Raw genomic sequence first — 18,984 nt, 5'->3', positions numbered from 1 at the left:
TGCACACGTGTGTGCGCGGTAGTGCTAATAGTACTTTGTGATCACATCTTGTTCAAAAAGCACAAATAGGCACACAATCCGTCAGGAAAAGTTTAAAAGACCTCTACCTTCCCAGCTAACAGTGGCCCACAGGCTGCTAATTAGCTTGATGGATCAGCACCTGGTCTGGTTATGAATGCTCAGAAGCCCATTGGTTGCTGGCAGCCGATTCCTGACTCCCTGAGGTTTGGAGATGTATCAACCTGAGCAGAGAGAGCTGGCGCCCGCTTAAAGGGTAGCTATAGCCAATTATTCATGCGCTCCTTTGGACTTGACTTTGGCTGGAGGAAGAGACATGCTTTCAGATACATTTGAGGCAGCCTTTTGTTGCACAAATGTTGCATCTACCTGGCACATTTTTCCTTTGTTGTGTCATTACAGTACAATGAGTAATGTCAGTACAACCCTACAATTATCTAAGGGATAACTAAGTTATGCCATGTTGTGGTTTTTTTCTTATGTTCTTGTTCTTCCTCCCCCTTTTTCTACTTCTTATTTGCTCAGAATGTTTTTGAAGTCAATTTGTCTTATTCTTCTGATTTCAGCGGGGTTTTAAGTAGACACAATGTGTAATGTTTGGTTTAAATGACACCAAAACTCTAGATAGTCTGCTAAAGTTTCATTGACCACGGCATCAAGTATTAGGCATGGAATTGCACCACTGCTTTGCCACTCAGTATAGTTGTGTGGCCCCAAGCACATTTCTTGGCCTCTCTGAGCCCCAGATACCTCATCTGTAAGCTGCAAAGAACAATTCCTACATCAAAAGGTTGTTGAAATATTAATTTCTTTCCCTTAGTAGTTATGACTCATATCGATCATCCCTCAACATTTGAATGTCCCTGTGTGTAAAGCCTGGTGGTGGGGCTCATGGGAAAATATAAACTAAACAAAATATACATAGCTACCGTTACACGCCCCCACCCCACTCTTGAAGTGCATGGCCTGAACAAAAAGTGAAATCATCCACGGGAAACAATCAAAGAATAATGTTATAATACAGCACCAGCTTTATACTCATCTTCTGGCAAATGCATCCACACATGCTGTCTATTCTAATTTGTGCCAATGTGGATGTGAACCTCAATACCTCTTTGAGACCCTCTCCCTATTAATCTAATCACACACAAAAGCATTAGTCAGTTAGTTAGTCCTTACTGAAGATTTCAGATGATGGGAAGGTGGGTGTGTTTACAGGATAAACCCAACACAAACAATTTGCTTAAAGCCCCATTCAGTATTTCCAATCTCTAAATAGCCTATTGTCACTCCTCCCCCAACAAGGCCTTTGCCCTGTGACTCGTCTTTCTTTACCACCTTCCTTCTGAGAATGATGCAAACTCCTCTCCTTGTCAGTGAGTGCAAAAGTTTAGCGACCTTCTTAAGTTACTTGAGTATGTCTGTGGCGAGGTTTCACCCTTTTTCTCACAGAGATTATCAAAATATTTCTTCCAAACGCAGCACAAGAGTAATGCAGGCGAATACAATTTTCTCCGTCTCTCTATTTCACACACTGCTTCATTCCATTCTCATAATATCCTCGTGACGGTAGTGCTATGTCAGTTTTAGGGATGGGGAGACTGAAACTGAGAAGTTGAGGATCACCCCAATGTAAAGGCCTTGCCTCCTATACTTGTTATGAGGACTAAAGAAGGGAGCATATCGTTAAGTGCTTGCCCCAGAGCGAGTCACAGAGAAGGAATGGTGGCCTCCAGTAACAGAAGTAATAATATTAGTAGACATAACAGTAGCAATTGCCCTTGTCCCGTCTGGCTTGATGGTAGCATAATGAAGGTCAACAGCAGGTTTGACTACATAGTTTGTAGGACCCAGTACAAAAGCAAAATGTGAAGCCTGACCAGGGGCAGGGAAATGAGTCTCCCCTTTCCACAGGCCCACCACCCCAACCTATGGCAGGCAAGTGATCCCCTCCTTCCAAGGGATAATAGTCACTAGGCCAGTATAAGCTTGATATTTGGTTTGGATGTGAGTGAGAGGCCCCTACCAGGTCACCCACCATATTGCCCACCAAACACACCATGAGATGCAGCTCAAGGCAGGATTGGCGGATGCCTTGCCTATCCCAAATGCCACAGGGTGGGTGACCCTTCATACCAAGACTACCTACCACCACCAGGGGAAGAAGGAGGGTAAGGGCTGAAAGAAGGCCACTGCCTTCCTAACCCAGTCAAGGCCACCTGACTGCTACCCCAGACAAAAAGCTGTGGTGGTTGTGGCGTAAGTCAAAGAGGGGAATCCGTAGGTAGCACCATAGGCAGCAGGAGGGAACAGACAGCCAAAAATTCATCCCAGGAAGGTAGGACCTCATGTAAGCTGAGTTCTAAGCACCATAACACATGGTCCATAGTCACGTTAGGTTTCACTTACAAAAAACACAGTTTCGAAGTTAAAAGTATTTGGAATTACAAGAGTGCAACTGCAGAGCATTAACCCAAGTGTGGGGCCTTCTGAGTGCCCTCAGGCCCTGTGAGACAGCACTAGTCACATGTCCACAAAGCCAGCTGATCAACAATGAATATGCAAGTGCTTTAAAAAGTCTTAACACTAAAAAAAAAAAAAAAAAAAAAAGTCTTAACACTGTGTAAATGTGGAGTATCACTGCTGTAATAACCATTATGCAAAAATAGTATTAGATCCTAGCAACTCTGTTGGGCATTTACTTAGTAACCCTCAATTCGTATGAGCAAAGGAGAGCTCTGATAAATTTGTTTCTCTCTCAGGAGGAAAAAATGTTTCTAGATCCTTCTGAGTGATAGGGTGAAATCAGAGTTTCCAGGGACATCCCTGCACTCCCCACAAATCTCTCTTGTAATAGACATGTCAAAGCAGAGACCCTGATTCTGCCACAGATCAGAATTATGGATCCTCCCCTAAGCAGGACAAAGGAACTCCTACCCTGGAAATTCCCTCAGCATCTGCTTCCCTCCACCCACCACCCAAGGCCTCCAGGAACATGGAGCTCTCTGCCACACACTTTCCATTAGCTCAGAATTTCAAACTCAGGGATGCCCCCACTGCCCTCCAAAAATTTCTTGGTTTTATGGGTACTGCTGGGCTGCAAATCTGACACTCTTCACACCTTACACATAGATTTGATCCTATCCGTTTCAATATAGCAGACCCGCAGGGGCATTTTTGATAGTTAAAAGAGCATCCAATGATTCAGAATAAAGCAGTTATTAAACAGTTTCTTGGTCTACATCATAATTAGAAAAAGCAGCTGAGAGAAAGGGGAGAAAATGCAAATTAGAACATTCTTATCCTCCATACCCACCGGGGACCCATTTAGAGCAAAGTAGTAATTTACCAAATGATAGCCTAATGTCCTGAAAGAGTTAAGGTGGCTTCCCACATTACTTCTACCCAGACAGCCTTTTCTGCTCCAGGGCTACGCTGACTCACCCTATGGGTCCTAACTGAGTATATAGACAAAAAAGAGTGGATTTTCCCACCACTGCACTACAGACCCCACCCTAGTGTTCAAACAGAAGGGAGTGGCTAATTGTTCTTTGGAATGATCCTACCCCCAATCCTCTCCCTGCCCCCCGCCAACAGAAATTTCAGGAAGCCTGTGTTCTTTCTTTCCCAGCATCTTTCTCTTGTAAGCCAGTGAGGGTGACAGCAGACACCACCACCAAGTGTCAAGCTGGGCATTGCTCTGCAAGGGAGAATGTTTTAGAGCCAAGCTGTTATCAGTCACGGTTCTGACAAAGCCCCACTTCATAGCAACTTGCCTGACGCAGCAGCTGTAGTGTCATGTGAGAATACATGAGAATGGGAGTTAGAAATTTTGAATTCTAGCCATGGTTATGCTACTTACCAGCTGTGTGACCTTGACCAAGTCAATGGACCTCTCGGGATTCCACTGCTTCATTTATCAAATAAAAACAATATAGCAACGGCAACCTTGGGTTATTGTTTTGAGGATTAGTTAAAATAGCATGTAAATATATTTTGTCAACTAAAAAATATCTTGGGGCGCCTGGGTGGCTCAGCTGGTTAAGTGTCTGACTCTTGATTCTGGGCTCAGGCCGTGATCTCAGGGCTGTAGGATCGAGCCACGTCAGGCTCAGCACTGGGTGTGGAATCTGTTTAAGATTCTCTCCTGCCCTCCCCTCTTTCAAATAAATATATAAACCTTTTTAAAAACCTCTTATGACTTTATTAATAAAGGAAACATTGGGGCATAATGAAAAATCATGGATCTCAGAGCCATACTACCTTCTGGATTTAATTCTGGTGCTGTCTGATCTTGGAAAATCACTTAGCCTCTCAGAGCCTTCATGATTTCTTCATCTGAAAAAAGAAAAGATGGTACTAAAGTAATGACAAAGACCCTCCACGTTGTTGCGGTAGCGCGTATAAGGGCCTGGTACTTGCTAAGTACACAAGATGGGGCATCTGGCTGGCTCGGTCAATAAAACATCGTACTCTTGATCTCAGGCTTGTGAGTTGGAGCCTCACGTCAGGTATAAAGATCACTTAAAAAAAAAAATCTATATAACCAGAGTAGGTACTCAAGAAATAGGTTTCTTCGCTTCATGTCTCTTCCTCATTCCCATAAATGTCTTGACAGCTCCAGGCGTTAAGCTCAGCACCCTGGCAATGTCAGTGTCACCAACTTAGAAACCTCCATGAAAAGAGAGCTTCTCTTCTTCAGTGTTCCAGCAGTGTCCTGGTCCTAAACTTCCCTGAAAGATCCCCTGTGACTGAGTGACAAAATCCTTCAACTGGCCAGTGGATCACGGGTTTACTCAATGGTCAGCTCTTCTAGGATTTTCTAGGATTTCATGACTGAGGGCTGAGGAAGTGGGTTTTCAGTGAAAAATCAGACAAATGCTAACAGAAATAGAAGGGACTAGGTGTTGAGCAAGAAAAACAGTGGACATCAACCACAACTTCCTATCCTAAGATTCAGTTCTAACAACTCAAATTTATTTTTAAAATTTATATGTAATTCTTTCTCCCTTTGCCTATGTAGGGTATGTTAACACCCTGAATGGACACTGCTGGAGAATTAGCATAATGATATACGTAATCACCATCAAATGATAGGCTAGCTTGTCCTACATAAAATCCTGTGAAGAAAAAAAAATATATGTTTTTTTCATGAGTCTACATTAGTAAGTTTCTGTCCACTCCCAGAGGCATGAGCTCTCCCTCACTTGTACAACTGATAAGCACACTGGAAGGTACTATGGGAAGGACCTTTGTCACTTAGTTGAGCTGTTAAGTTGGAGTAGCCTCTTGATTCTAAAGATCTACCAGTTAATCCTGGGTGAACTTAATTCTCTGGCTGAATAATTATTGTGCACCAGGTAGTATGCTTAGATTTGTATGTGAATGCACTCATTTGATCCTTTAAGGACAAATTCTCCCTATTTCACAGACACAGAAATGAAGTGCAGCAAGATTAAGCAAACTTTTCAGGGCTTACAACTAATAAATGACAGAGTCATATTTGAACCCTGGTCTGAGCCCACGGCCTTATTCCATACATTATAATACCTCCTTGAGGGCCCCAAGTATAACCTCCAAATGTGCTATAGACCATATTTTTCTGAATCCAAATGCAGATCTAATGTCCTGACTCACTTAAAAAGGGTTGCCTGGGAAGTCAGGAACACATGCCCACTTAGTAAAACGGACCCCCAGATCAGGTTGCCGGAGCATTTTCCTCTCATCGCCGACCTTGAAAGTTGCTGCAAGTGTTGAGCACAGCAGCTCTACTGGTTAAAGGTGTTAGAAGGATGAAGTATTTAACATCTGTGTTGTGTGGCCAGAACTGAATCCCAGGGGCTGGTTGTAAGCAAAAGCTGCAAGTGAATGTCTTAGCTATGGCTCAGTGGAGCTGTACGTGGCTCAGGCCTTGAATGTAGTTAACATCCAAAAGAAGTCCCCAGGTCTTAATTCAGAAGACTGGGGCAGAACATTGCTGGCAGATGGGCCTCTGTGTTTACAATCATTCCCCCTGGATTCCAAGCCTGCTTGCCTTCAGGAAAAAGTGTAAATCCCTTCTGCTCACTCTGGGTTGTGTTAGCTGGGTAGTAAATATGCCCCTGGTTAATAGGCAGTCCATAAGTTGTTTTTAAATCTGCTATCCAAATAAAGGAATTTTTCCACAGCAAAAGTATAATAATGCAATAAAAATTATAAAATCTACGAGTGGTGGAAGTTAGCCGATACCTTATTTATCTCACTAACATCAAGCAAGCCCTGAGTATGAGGAGGAATCGTACCACTTCTATGGCAGACGTATCCCACCAACAGCCACACGCACCCATTTGCTACTCAAAGCCCTCCCTGATGCTCACCTCTTGTGGAACTCCTTGATCCTGTTTTGTCTCCAGTATGCAGGCTCTATCTCTCTGGCTTGTGTCCTATGAGCTCTATCTACACACACCAGCTTTGTTTTTTCAAAATTCAACACCCCGCTTTCTACATATTGGAAGGTAAGGCTCCACAATATTGTGATTATAAGTCCACATTCATGTCTTTTAAATAGTTAGTTCTGAAATGCCTTTTTATTAAACATGATTCACATGATTAAAAAGATTTATTTGAGGGTGGAGTTTTCTAAAAATTCTTCTAGCTTCGAAGTGGGTCATGTCTTATCCCACAGTATAAAATGGCGGTGCTATCCAGCGTTCTCTGATAATTCTACATGTGGTTCTAGTGGATGACATTCCATTCCCAAGCCTTCCAACTACTAGGAAATAAGCAGATAGAAAATCCACATCTCAAAAAAAAGAAAAAAGAAAAAAAAAGAAAATCCACATCTCTTGTCCTCACCTCGCTCCTGAGCTCCAGATTTAGAATCTGTTTGCCTTCTGCATTTGTCTATGTGGAGAATAAACTAAAATTCGACATGTGCCCAGCTTTCTTTTCCTTGTTTGACAAACCTTTTCCTAAGGCCTATCTGGGGTCAGAAGGTGAACAGAAGTAGAGGATGACATAAGCAGGGTCTCTGACTTCATGCAGTCTTATATGGAGATCCATAACTAAACACGTAATTACCAAAAAAATAAATAAATAAAAATAAAAAAATGCTATTATTAGGGACACCAAAGTTACTGTGAAAGCAAAATAATTTTGCCTAAGCCAATACGGAGGTATATAAACATTTTCCTAGAATAAGGAAAATGGTTGATCCATAAGGATAAACTGGGTTTACCCAGAGACACAGTTCCACAAAATTAGAGTCCATCAGTAACCCACCTTCCTATTCTTCAGCTCCTAACTCAAGGTTTGACATCACAAGAATTCAGTAAATCTTGATATAATGAGCAGAAGTATTTTTATGTCACTACCTTTTTAAAAAAAAAGATCATTAATGTAGTATGACAGATCACAGGACAGCTCTGGCTGGTGAATACACACAAACATCAGACTTAAAACGTGCATTTGTTAAATGGGATCCAAGTCATCAGAGTTTGATATAAAGTCAAAAGTTCTCCATCTTACTATCTCATTACCTCTTAATCCTATTTATATCCAAGAATTCCTCCCCAGACTTTGTTTACTGACTCGATGAGATATTTCCCGCTTTAAGTTTTGTACGCCTGGCATTATAATTCTGAAGGACAGAGGCAGCTTCTATATAAGTGGGTTTGTGCCACGCCTCCTTTTAAATAATTTTTAAAGTATTCTTTTCTTTGCTTAAAAATGATCAAAACAAATTAAAAGCTATAAGATAATGTTGGATATTAAGATAAGCTAACATTGAAATAAGAAAGATCTTTTTCCTTTAATATTGTTAAGTATGAGAGGATTTCTTCCTCCAAGAATCTCAAAGCAGTTCTCTTAAATATATAATTCCAGTTGGCTTAAGACCAACAGTCATAAATAAATTTGTATTACATCATGGAATTACATGTTGATCCGTGAAAACTGATCTTATTTAGTTTCAAATGCCAAATCTATTTGGATCTATTGAAAGAGGAGTGCCTACCTTTTTATTCCTTATCTTCCTAACCCTGGAAGTAACCATCATACTAGATTTACAGGATTCTCCTACATAGCTCCAGATTAAAAAAAAAAAATCAACACTGGTTGCCTCATTTCCTTTGTTTTCCTGGAAACTTTACTAAAACATTATATCCTTTCCTGGTTGGGATTGCTATTGTTGAAGGTAATAGGCATCTATTTCTTTTTATTTCAGAACTCTTGGACATTTTTGTCAAAGTGCATACCTCGATACTGTGAACACGAGAGGTATACAGTAAAGACTTTGCTAAAAACATTTGAGCTAACATCTTGGCGGGGGGTTCATTATGCACCAGATACCACATTTAGTACTTTACAAAGTGTGTTAAGTTAGGGTTCAGCTCAATCACAGACACAGAACCAGTATGAGGTATACACCAGGACATTTACTGCAAGCTAGTGGCCTATGTAATTGTGCAACTGGCTGGGTAGTCTGAAATCTGTAGGGCAGGCTGCAACTCTTAGGCAGGGGCTGGAATTGCCTTTCACAAAGCTGCTTTTTCTTCAGGGAGGCCTCAGTTCTGCTCCTAAGGCCTTTTAACTGATTGAATCAAATTATCCAGAATAATCTCTCTTAGTTAATAAAGTCAACTGATTATGGACTTTAACCACATCTACAAAATACTTTCATAGTGACACCTAGATTGTGTTCGATTAAGTAAATGGGGACTATCACCTAGCCGGCTTGGCACATCAAAAAGAGCACCACATATGTGTAATCTCATTTCCTCTTTACCACAGCTCTGTGAAGTAATTTCCATTATTGTCATATACGCTTTACAAGTTGGAAAGATAAGGCTTGAAAAACTCAGGTAATGTACTCAAGATTAGAAAACTATTAAATGGAATACCAAGTACGTGAACCTGTAAGTCTGATTCCAAAATTGAGAGCTTAATTAACTACTGCACAATACTATATCAAAACAAAGGAATAAAGTATTATAATTCTACTCCTCTAACTCTATACAAAGGGACTCATATTAGTGTTTTACCTCTTACAGCCATCTTTAGACTTTGTAAGATGAAAACATTCAACATAGCCTTCTGGATAATTTGTTTAATGCAAAGAAAGAAAAAAAAAAGAAAGAAAAAAAATTAAAAAAAAATGCAAAGAAAGAATACAGAAGATTGGAGAATCCCAAATGTTAGCCCTTTCTGATTTAAAATTGCTGTCCTTAAATAGTTTATGTTAGAGAGGGTTGCATTCTTGATGACTTGTAATGGAATGGATGCTTTACTTTTCATTGGGATATAGGGAAATTGGGAATTGGCGCTATAAGAGCTATTTCTTAATTGTATCATGTTTCAAGATATAGTGTATTACTTTATATAACCAATGTTTTAAAAACAAAATGTAGATTCCCCCAAGTAATAGAATATGAAGCTATAATGCATAGTTTAAATAACACAAATTAGACATTAATCTATTTTTAGCAAAAACATAAGACTACTGAAGGAAAAACAAAGTCTGGCATTGAATATCCTGGGGCACCATAGCATCATGGTAAGCGTCTGAACAAGTGGCAAGAATTCACGGCTCTGCCTCTGTCTCTAGTTAGGGTAGGTCCTTGGGTAAGTGACTTAACCATTCTTGGCATCACTTTCCTTTTCTACAATATGAGAGGGTTTCATAAGATGATCTCTTATATCCTTTATACTGTTCCAGAGCATTAAAATGTCTAAAATTTCAACTATGACCTAGGGGCTATTTTAGTGCCAAAGAGTAGAAAGTCATTCTTCTGTGGATTATTTAATGTTTTTACCCAAACCACTAGGAGTCTGGTAAAACCTTTATGTCTTAATATGCATACCTGGAGGCTATTGCCAAATTTCATTAGTGCCAGGATGAAGTTATTTTCCAGGTCTATCGTATTTAATATGTTGAGCTGATTATGCTGAATGGAGCGCCTGTACCAGCTACCATGGACAGCTACTTACCGTCCCGTCTCCCTCAAGAAGTTTTCAGTCGCCAAGCACAAATGCTGACAGAGAATTAGATTTCCGTCACCCTCTAGAGGTAGCACAGACACAAAAAGGCCTAGAGGTCCCAAATGACTCCAGTGCAGAAGATTTGAGAGCGTGCCTCCTTTCTAAAGAGCCCTTAGTTCCTTGCTAACAAAGGGCATCTTTTTGACAGAGCCCAGCATTGTTGCTAGAGAACAATATCCAGAAGAGATATTGTTGGTGCCCCCAGGAATGTCATTCTTCAGTCATTCACATGATCGGGAGACCAAGGAAACACTATTCCACCTTAAGTCTCATGTGTTTGGTGGTGTTGTGAGAAATAGAATGAAACCACCTGAATCCCAAACCCATTGAAAGCTGGCTGATCTCAAAAAAACCAGAGAGATGCAAACATGCCCTGGTCAAGAAAGGCAGATTATGTCCAATCTGTTTCTCTTTCTATATATGTAAGATGCAAAATCAAAAAGCCCCACAAACTCCTTCTGTAAATGAGAAAGCATTTCTATAGTGTTAAGGGTTCACGGTCCGGAGCCTCACAGGCCTGGCCCTGCCTCTCGCTAGAGGGGTGGCTTTACGCTATACTATTGACCCGAACCTCGCAAAAGCACAAGATGACATGAAAATAGACAAAACAGTGGACATTTTGTGTTTCTTGTTTAGGGCAATGAATACTGTCCCTTAAGCACGAGCAGCAGATCTCCCTAAGCCTTTTATTTTTCAACTGTAAAGCGAGGATAATAATAAAACTTGCCTCATAGAGTTCTGAGAATTAAATGAGATAATTCACAGATGCCTGGCAGATCGTAAGTGCTGGGTAAATGTTGTCTAGTATTTGAAAATTAACTCACATTTCTCTTTTAGTGCCAGACTTTTGCAGTTGACCAACATCTTTGTTTCCTTTGGCCTGAAAGCACTGAATGTGCACTCTTAAGTTTAGAAACCGAAAGTACCCTGAAAACAAGCAGACTGATCAGTGCTGTTGGAGTTCATCAGAAGGGCCGTCCACTCCCTTAAATACCTAGAGTACCTCATTCCAGGCTGTGTCCCACAGACAGTTTGGGTGCCGTTACCTTGTGTTCGGGCGATGGGTATCGTTGGTGGGAACCTGCGGTTCTTACCTCCAGTCTAAGTGGGCAACTCACACTTTTGGATGGAACGTGGAAACCCCAAAGGACTGGAGCGCGTGGGTTGTCAGATAAACGTTCATTCACATGTTACGGAATTAAGCGGTCTGTAAACCACACATTATTTTTATTTATTTATGGCGAGGGAGAACTAAGGGATTTTTTTTTTTTAATGGGGGGAAAGCTTTGTCATTTGAGGTCAGGTGTCCCTCCCATGAGTGGCATCATTTTGACGAGAACGAATTTATACAAGCGTTCGGAGGCGCACAGTGGGAACTCTGGTGGGAACGGGGGGGGAGGGGGGGCGGGGATAAAGGGTGTCTAAACCGTGCCAAGATCGTCCCTGGAAACGTCCGCCGCGGCCCCTCCGTGTCCCGGGGGCTGGGCATCCCCCTCGGACAGCAGCTGGAAGGCTAGTGGCTCGGGCGCCACCGGTCCACACAGTCGAGGGTGGCGGCGGCCTGTCCTGCGTGGGGAACTCGCGGCGGCTCGGCTGCTGGGAGGAAGCCCTGGGTGGCCTCGGAGCAGAGCGGGGCGTCCCTTCGCCCCCTGCGCCGCCGCCTCCTCCTCTCCCCAGCGGCTGCGACGGCAGTGACGGCGGCGGTGGCGGCTGCTGCCACCGCTGCTGCCGCTGCCGACTGGTCACCTGGGCGCCTGCGGAGCTGCCTGGCTGCTGCCGCCGCGCGGCCCCTCGGAGCGCGAGGAGGAGGCGGCGAGGAGCCAGGATATCCATAGTAACCCGGGATGCGCCGCGCGCCGAGCCCCAGCGAGTGCGGGAGGACCGAGCCCCCGCGCGCCCGCAGCCCGCCGTGCTAGGCGCCCTGCAGCCCCCGCGCCGCGCCGCGCCGGCCCGCGTCGCTCCGGCGGTCCGGGTGCCCCTGAGCGGTAAGCCCTCCCGACACCCCGGCCCACGCCTCCCGCCGCCCGGCCGCCCGCCCCCGGGAAGCGGCCGCAGAACAATGGAGAGCGCCGCCCGCAGCCCCGGAGCCGGCACCCGGGGGAGGACGCGCCGCCGCCGCCGCCGCCGCCGCCGCCACCCGGGCCGGGACCGGCGCGCGCCACGGGGGGCCGGGCGCGTGCGAGGGCGCGCGGCGGGCGGCGGGCGGGGGGCGCGGGGCGCGGGCCGGGGGAGCTGGCGGGGAGAGCCCGGCGCTCGGCGCAGCGCGGCCAGGCTCGGCGCCCCTCCCGCCGCGCCCGCCCCTGCCCCTCCTCGGCGCGCTCGCCCTCGCCCTCGCCCTCGCCCTCGCCCTCGCCCTCGCCCTCACCCTCGCCGCCGCTCGCTTGCGCTGGGGGCGCCCACAAAGATGCTCAGAGGCAACGGCTAGGGGGGCCGCGTTCCAGCCACATGTCCGCGTCCGCGGGGGCCAGAGCCCGCCAGCCCTCGCGGAGCCCGGCTCGCAGCCAGCCCGCGGCCGCCGCCGTCGCTAGTGCCGCCCGGCTCGGGTGAGTAGCGGGCGGGCGGCGGGCGGCGGGGCTCGGCTGCTCCCCCGCCGCCCGCCGCGCCTGCTCGCCGGGATGCGGCCGCCCGCAGTGCTGCGGCCGCTGGGGGAGCCGAGGAGAAGGGAAGCCGGGTGGGAAATCCGCGGAGGCTGCGGAAGGGGTTTGCCGGGGCATTTGTTGCAGCCTAGGCTAGCGGTCTCCACTGTGTGGGCTTTTTTTTTTCTTTTTTTTCCTTTTCCTTAACGCGGTTCGGTTATTGGTTTTCCCTCACCTCCCACCCCTCGGGCTGGGCACATTTTCCCTTTCCTTTCCTTGTCTTCGCGGTTGCGAGGAGTTCCAAGCGGTAAATTACTGGAGGTCTCTCCGAATGCTTTGACTTTCACGAGTATCTATTTTCCAAAGGTCATTTGTGTTCAAACATCAAAAAGCCACGACAACCCATGTAATTGCGCTTTGGATCGCCTTCGAGGAAGAGACCCTGGAAGGGTCGGTGTGGAGCGTGCCTTCTCTCCCCGTGTTTTTTAACCACTGATTGCGCGGAGGGGGACGTGGGCATGGACTCCCCCGTGGTACGCCTTGCAGGGCAGTGACAGAGCAGCAGAGACTGCAATTAGCTGCTTTGCTGAAGGTCGGGTCAGCATTTCTGTTGAAATCCCAATTTCCGCGGTTGGAACTTGGATGTGATTTTACTCCAGGCTAAAACTTGCCAAAGCCAAACAGGGACTTGCTTTTATAAGGATACAGCCACTGCCGCGTGGTGTTTTTTGTGGGGTTTTTGTTGGGGTGTTTTCCTGTTTTTTTAGTTGGTTGGTTGGTTCGTTAGTCGTTTTCTCTCGCTCTCTCTCTCTCTCTCCAAGAAAACCAGCTGTCTGCAAACATGAGCCCCTCAAACAGACAGGCAGCTCAGGAAGGCTTTGCATTCTTAGAGATTGACGAGAAAGGCTAGTCCCCGCCGCAGTTATCATTTCTCTCCTCTGAGCGACCGAGATGTTAGTTTTAGAAGACTAAAAATTCAGTCCCCGTGCTGCACAAATATGCCCAATATGTTGTATCTGTAGAATGGAAGCATACGAACCCTGAGGTCTTTACGAGTCTTAGACACTTGCATTAGTGTACTTGCTATACGGACTCTTGCATCTGGAAAGACAGGATTAGAGGAAGTAGTGCTGGGAGGGCCCCCCGAGGAATTTAGGTCCAACTGAAGACTTTTGTGAAGGTTGACACAAGCGACTAAGGAAGTCTGTAATTCTCTTCTGAGAGTCTTTACAATACGGTAGATCCTGCTGAAGTTTGGAGCCAGAAGGGAAAAAGAAGAAAGAAAATTAGAAAACGCCTCAGAGGTCACCTCGAAACCTGTTATGTTCTTTGTACTCAGCAGATGAGCTTAGGCAAGGAGATGCCAGTGGTGTCTGGGTTATTTGAGTCCATACTGTTGATGGCTCTGTGACAAAATAGGCTATAATGACTTGCGCTGGCTTTATTCCACCATAAAGGCTTCTTCAGAAGTGTTCTGCTCTGTTGTTCTGTCGGTCGTGAGTAACTCTTGGTGTGATGACAGTGATCCTTCCCGTCTCAGATGGTGGAGAAAGGAGTAGCTGGTATAAATGAGATTAAAACAGATGCATGCTACCTAGGAGACTCAGTGACAATGTCATACAAAAACATTACAAAGACTTTGAAAGCTTCAGGTTGCAGGGGGAGATAGGATTTTTGGAAAAAGCAGTGAAGAATTAGAGCTCCCTGTTCAGGGATGGGAACTTTGTCTTGCGGTTGCTCATTGCCAAACTTAATTTTACTGCATTGGAATTACTTTACTTGATGCACCTCGGCGCTTTTAGTAGAAGCAATATTTTTTCCTTCATCAGTGATAGTAGAGTGACTATACACACATGCACCGGGAATGAGAGACCCTATATTGTTAGAATTCTACTAAAGGGAACCAGAGACAGACAACAGTGTTTTGCATCTACCTGGAGATCAAATCTCCATTAAAATAATTTTGAAATACAGCATGGTGCAAGATTGAGTAAGATGCCTTGGGGTGATGAATTTTTAACGAAACTGTATGAATGCATTTATTTGTCAGCAATGTGGAATGACAATGGCTGAGCAGCCACTAACAATCTAAAAGTTTGCAGGTGTAAGCAGTTTTTTATAGTATCGAATTCTGATACCTTTCTTGCTCTTGATTTTGCTGCAAATGGTACAGTAGGTATGGAATGTTAGGGAATACTTTCTTGAAAATAGTAGTATTTGTTTAAAGTTACTCTGCATGTTCCAAATACAGTACAGATTACAGCACAGTGTAAAGGAAAGGCATTCCCAATAATCATTTGTGATGTTATTACTCTCTTGTAAATGTTGGCAGATATTTTGCAGCTTATTATCAAGTCATTCTCATTGCATCATTCATTGAATAAGCATTTTTTGGGTATCATGGGTTCCAAAGCAGGCTTATCCTTTCTCTGAATGTAAGGCAGACATGTTCTCCAAATGTCATGTTGAAATAAATGCTTCGGCGTTGTCGGTGTTTATACCACTGGCAGAGTCTGTAGAGACACCGGGTAGAGTTTATTGATGTCCCTATTTCTGACCAGATACTGGTATCAACATATGTCACAGGAATATCCATCAAGCCAGTTAATGTCTCAGGAGGAATGAACAATTAGCAAAATTAATTTAGAGGTCTGCTTGATTAAAGTCATTCATGCTCATGAGTAAAAACATTTGTATTTCCGTAGACATGTTTGGTTTTTACATATTTTGGACTTATAGCAGTAGCTCAGCCTTAGTATTTATTGGTGCCAATACCAGTAATCAAAGTACCAGGTCTTTCATAGGCCACCAGTAATTAATGGAAGTGTGAACAGAATCCAGATTTACCAGTTGGCTACCTGTCTTTTCCCTCCATGGCAATACACAAGAACAAAGCATAAATGTTTGCCATTGGCTTTAATAGCCGCGTATATCAAGAAGCCTTGGGAAAAAAATTGCTGCATCCATATTTCTTTGAGGTAAAGATTACATTAGCTATGATGTCTTTATGCTTGTATTAATATTTGATTTCTTTAAAATGATTGTTTTCAAAGTGCAGTACTGTCAATATATTTAATAATTTGCTTGAGAACGAACATTTACATGAGTGCATTTATCTTCCCACATAACTGTCAATAATACATTGTTCCAGAAATCTATTTTTATGTAGATGTAATTTTCATGTAAAAATTAACCTTTCTTATAATTCTAGTGTGAGACGAAAACCATTCTTATTCATCTGATTTTTGCTTTCTCTTCACACAATCATGAGATGGTTTTTTTTGAGAAGGCAAATATGATTCAGCTGAGTCATTTTTTTTCTTTAAAAAATTGTGAAGATAGATTAACTTGTTTAGATTAGTTCCCTAAAAATTTTTGTCTTTAGTCCATATCTCCTAGCTGTTCATATTTACAGAGAGTGAAGACCTAGGGACTGTTTGCTGGGAGTTTCCTCCCATGAGAACAAGAGGAAATTCAGAGCCGATCAAAGCAACTCTTGAACTGGAAGTAACAAAAACGCACATTCTGACCCCCCCCCTTGGTTACTGAATACTCGATAGTACATTTTTAGGTAAATCACAAAACAAAGTTATTCTATAAGTGACTTTTATGGATACAGGTCTTTGGGGTTTGGAATTTAATGTAACTAAACTGAAACTACTGACCTCCCAGGACCAACCACAAGGAAGGACACCCTCTGGAAAATCAATGACTGCACTGAGATCTTCCCGGATGCCTGCGTGTGCCACGCTCCTGCACCTCTGTCACTACAGACAGCCGCCTTCGCAGTGCACGGGCAGGCAGGTGGAATCAGTGGGTGCCCCCAGCATCAGCTCAGGGCTGCTTGGCAGTATGTTCAAAGGGCATTCAGGTCAATATTGGTCAGGGTTAGGTTTTTGTGGCCATCTTAAAACCAAGACTCCTGGCAAGAGAAAATGGCATTTTAAGACTGTTGGAGCATCCTCTCTTTCTAGCTCCTGTCAATTAGAATGACTTTTTGGTAGCCATAAGTTTTATGGTCTGTTTTTGGTTTCAATTAAGGCTTCAGAGTGACTCGTGTAGAATTGTAGCGGCAACAGGTGGTATGTTTTGTGTTGTGTGATGTTCATAAAAGTCTCATTTCCCCATGTTTAGAAATCACGACCATGTTGTAGTTATTTTTCTAGAAATATAAAATGTAACTGTAAAAATAAGCTGCTTCTCTTTATCTCCATGATTCACTTCTCCAGAAAAGACTTGCAGACCATATGCAGTATTTCTTGGCTCTTAGTGCATTTTTTTTTGTCCTGTCAACTTAGTATAAAAATAATTGGTTCCAATTGTTTTCTTGTAGTATAGCTTTCCCTCCGGAATGGAAGGTCTGGCATTGCCTCCTAAACATCTCCCAGGGGTTGGTTGATACTCCTGATATGAATGATGCTATTTATTTCACCCTACTGGTAGATTAGTCATAAAAACTCATGCCAAACCAAATTTGGGACAAAGCTTCAAATTAAAAATATATAGTCCCTCCCAAGTTTCAACATTGTTTACACACTAGCTCTCCCTTCTTTTACCCACCCTGAAGTTCTCCTGTCAGGAAAGCTGTCTTGGAAGATGAAATTTTTTTCATAGCTAGTGGGAGAACCTCTTCTCCTCCATCTTCTCCTGACCACCTATTGCTGACTTTTTCTCTCCTCTCATTCACTGCTCTTAGTTCAGGTATCTTTCAGGTCACACGCACTCCTTAATCCCTTTCCTTGGATCCCTCTCCTAATGCCTCCAGAACACCACTCTGTCTTTTCCTCTTTTACATTTTTTATACAAACAATGGCCCACTTCATGAGCATTTTGGGGGGTGCTAGTGATATGTCTGCTATAAAGGAGCCAATAGCTATGCATTTTTAAGTGAGCTTATATGCAATTAAAATTTAAAAAAAAAAAAAAAACAGGACCAGAAAGCTCCCATAAAAATGCTCTGAAGTCCCTTTCAGAATACCCATAAATATCTCCACCCATGTGAAAGGCTGATAATAGTTGTCATTTGTCCATATTTAAATAACTTAAAATATTTATTTTTAATTGTATGTTGTGCCAATGGTAATTCATTGTGTTGATTTTCTTGTATTTTTGTTGCATATATGCAGAATTTTATTCCACTGTGGGGTCCAGTAGACTTTGATATTTCACTATCATTTCTCTGTAGCCTCCTTGAAGGAACATGCATTGTGAATTCAGCAATTGACATAAAAGACAGCTTTGCAAACACAACCCTTCCTTCTAAGCCGAGAAACCATCTCTGTGTGTAATCATGCACTTGGGAAATATTTATTAGACATCTGCTATCTTCTAGAAGTATTTGTTCAATGTCTGCATTCTTAGGGCAGGAGATATACCAGCGAACAAAATAGACAAGGTTCTTGTTTTCTAGAGCAGATATCTAGTTGGGAAGGAGTGACATAAAACAAGTAAATAAATGAATGGAGAAGAGAATCGCAGGTGGTGGTAAGTGCTGTGAAGGCCACACCACAGGTCAGGTGCTTGAGAGTTTTCTGGAGGGGAAGGATGCCACTTTAAAAAATGCGTTCAGATAAGGTATCCCTGAGACAGTGCCTCTTGGAGACCTGAATGGTGAGCAGGAACCAGCTGTGCAGAGATGCTGGGGGAAGAGCTTTCCAGGCGCAGAGAACTGCCTGTAGAAGAGCCCTAGAGGGAACAGGTGCAGTGTGTTTGGGCAACAGAGAGAAGTTGCAGGTCATCCTCAGCAGTCATGGCAAAGAGTTTGGGTTCTAATCTAAAAACAGACTGAGGGATCCCTGGGTGGCGCAGCGGTTTGGCGCCTGCCTTTGGCCCAGGGCGCGATCCTGGAGACCTGGGATCGAATCCCATGTCGGGCTCCCGGTGCATGGAGCCTGCTTCTCCCTCTGCCTGTGTCTCTGCCTCTCTCTCTCTCTCTCTGTGACTATCATAAATAAAAATAAAAAAAAATAAAAATAAAGACAGACTGGGGCAAATGGAGAAGGTAAAGCAGAAGTGGGATTGCTTTACCTTTACCTTTGAAAAGAACACACTGGCTGCTCTGTGAAGGTTAGATAATACTCGGGCATGAACGGACACAGACAGACCCCGCAGGAAACCATTAAGGTAGTCCAGGTGAGAAATGACAGTGATTTGGATCAGGTTGTGGCAGGAAACAAAGGAGAGATAGGTGGAAAGAGCCACAATATCAAAGTGTGAAAAACTTCTTGAAATACGACAAATATAGGAAAATATGAAGAAGAAAATAATAATTCTCCATAACCCACACTGCCCAAAGTAACATCTGTTAATATATTGGCATTTTTAAGGAAAGTAATCACTGTATTGTTTTTGATATTTTGATATGTGATCAGGA

General features: G+C 43.7%; 1 protein-coding gene across 20 annotated transcripts in view; it reads left to right on the top strand.

Moving 5' to 3' along the window:
* Positions 1-18,984, top strand: part of ANKS1B (ankyrin repeat and sterile alpha motif domain containing 1B) — a 1,053,015-nt gene that overhangs the window by 898,949 nt on the left and 135,082 nt on the right. The window contains exon 1 of one of the 20 annotated variants that reach the window (XM_025439294.3): positions 11,746-12,020. The exons of 16 other annotated variants lie outside the window; for them this stretch is intronic. The gene's annotated coding sequence lies outside the window, so the exon portion shown is untranslated. Of the gene's footprint in view, positions 1-11,745; positions 12,021-12,419; positions 12,579-18,984 lie in introns of those variants that run through there. 3 more of the 20 variants (XM_035699330.2, XM_025439293.3, XM_049093987.1) reach the window with 3 other exon arrangements.

The sequence above is a fragment of the Canis lupus genome, chromosome 15 (assembly GCF_003254725.2).
Source record: "Canis lupus dingo isolate Sandy chromosome 15, ASM325472v2, whole genome shotgun sequence".
Taxonomy (NCBI): Eukaryota; Metazoa; Chordata; class Mammalia; order Carnivora; family Canidae; genus Canis; species Canis lupus.
Note: the sequence above shows the minus strand (reverse complement) of the source record. Positions and strands in the feature narration are given on the sequence as shown.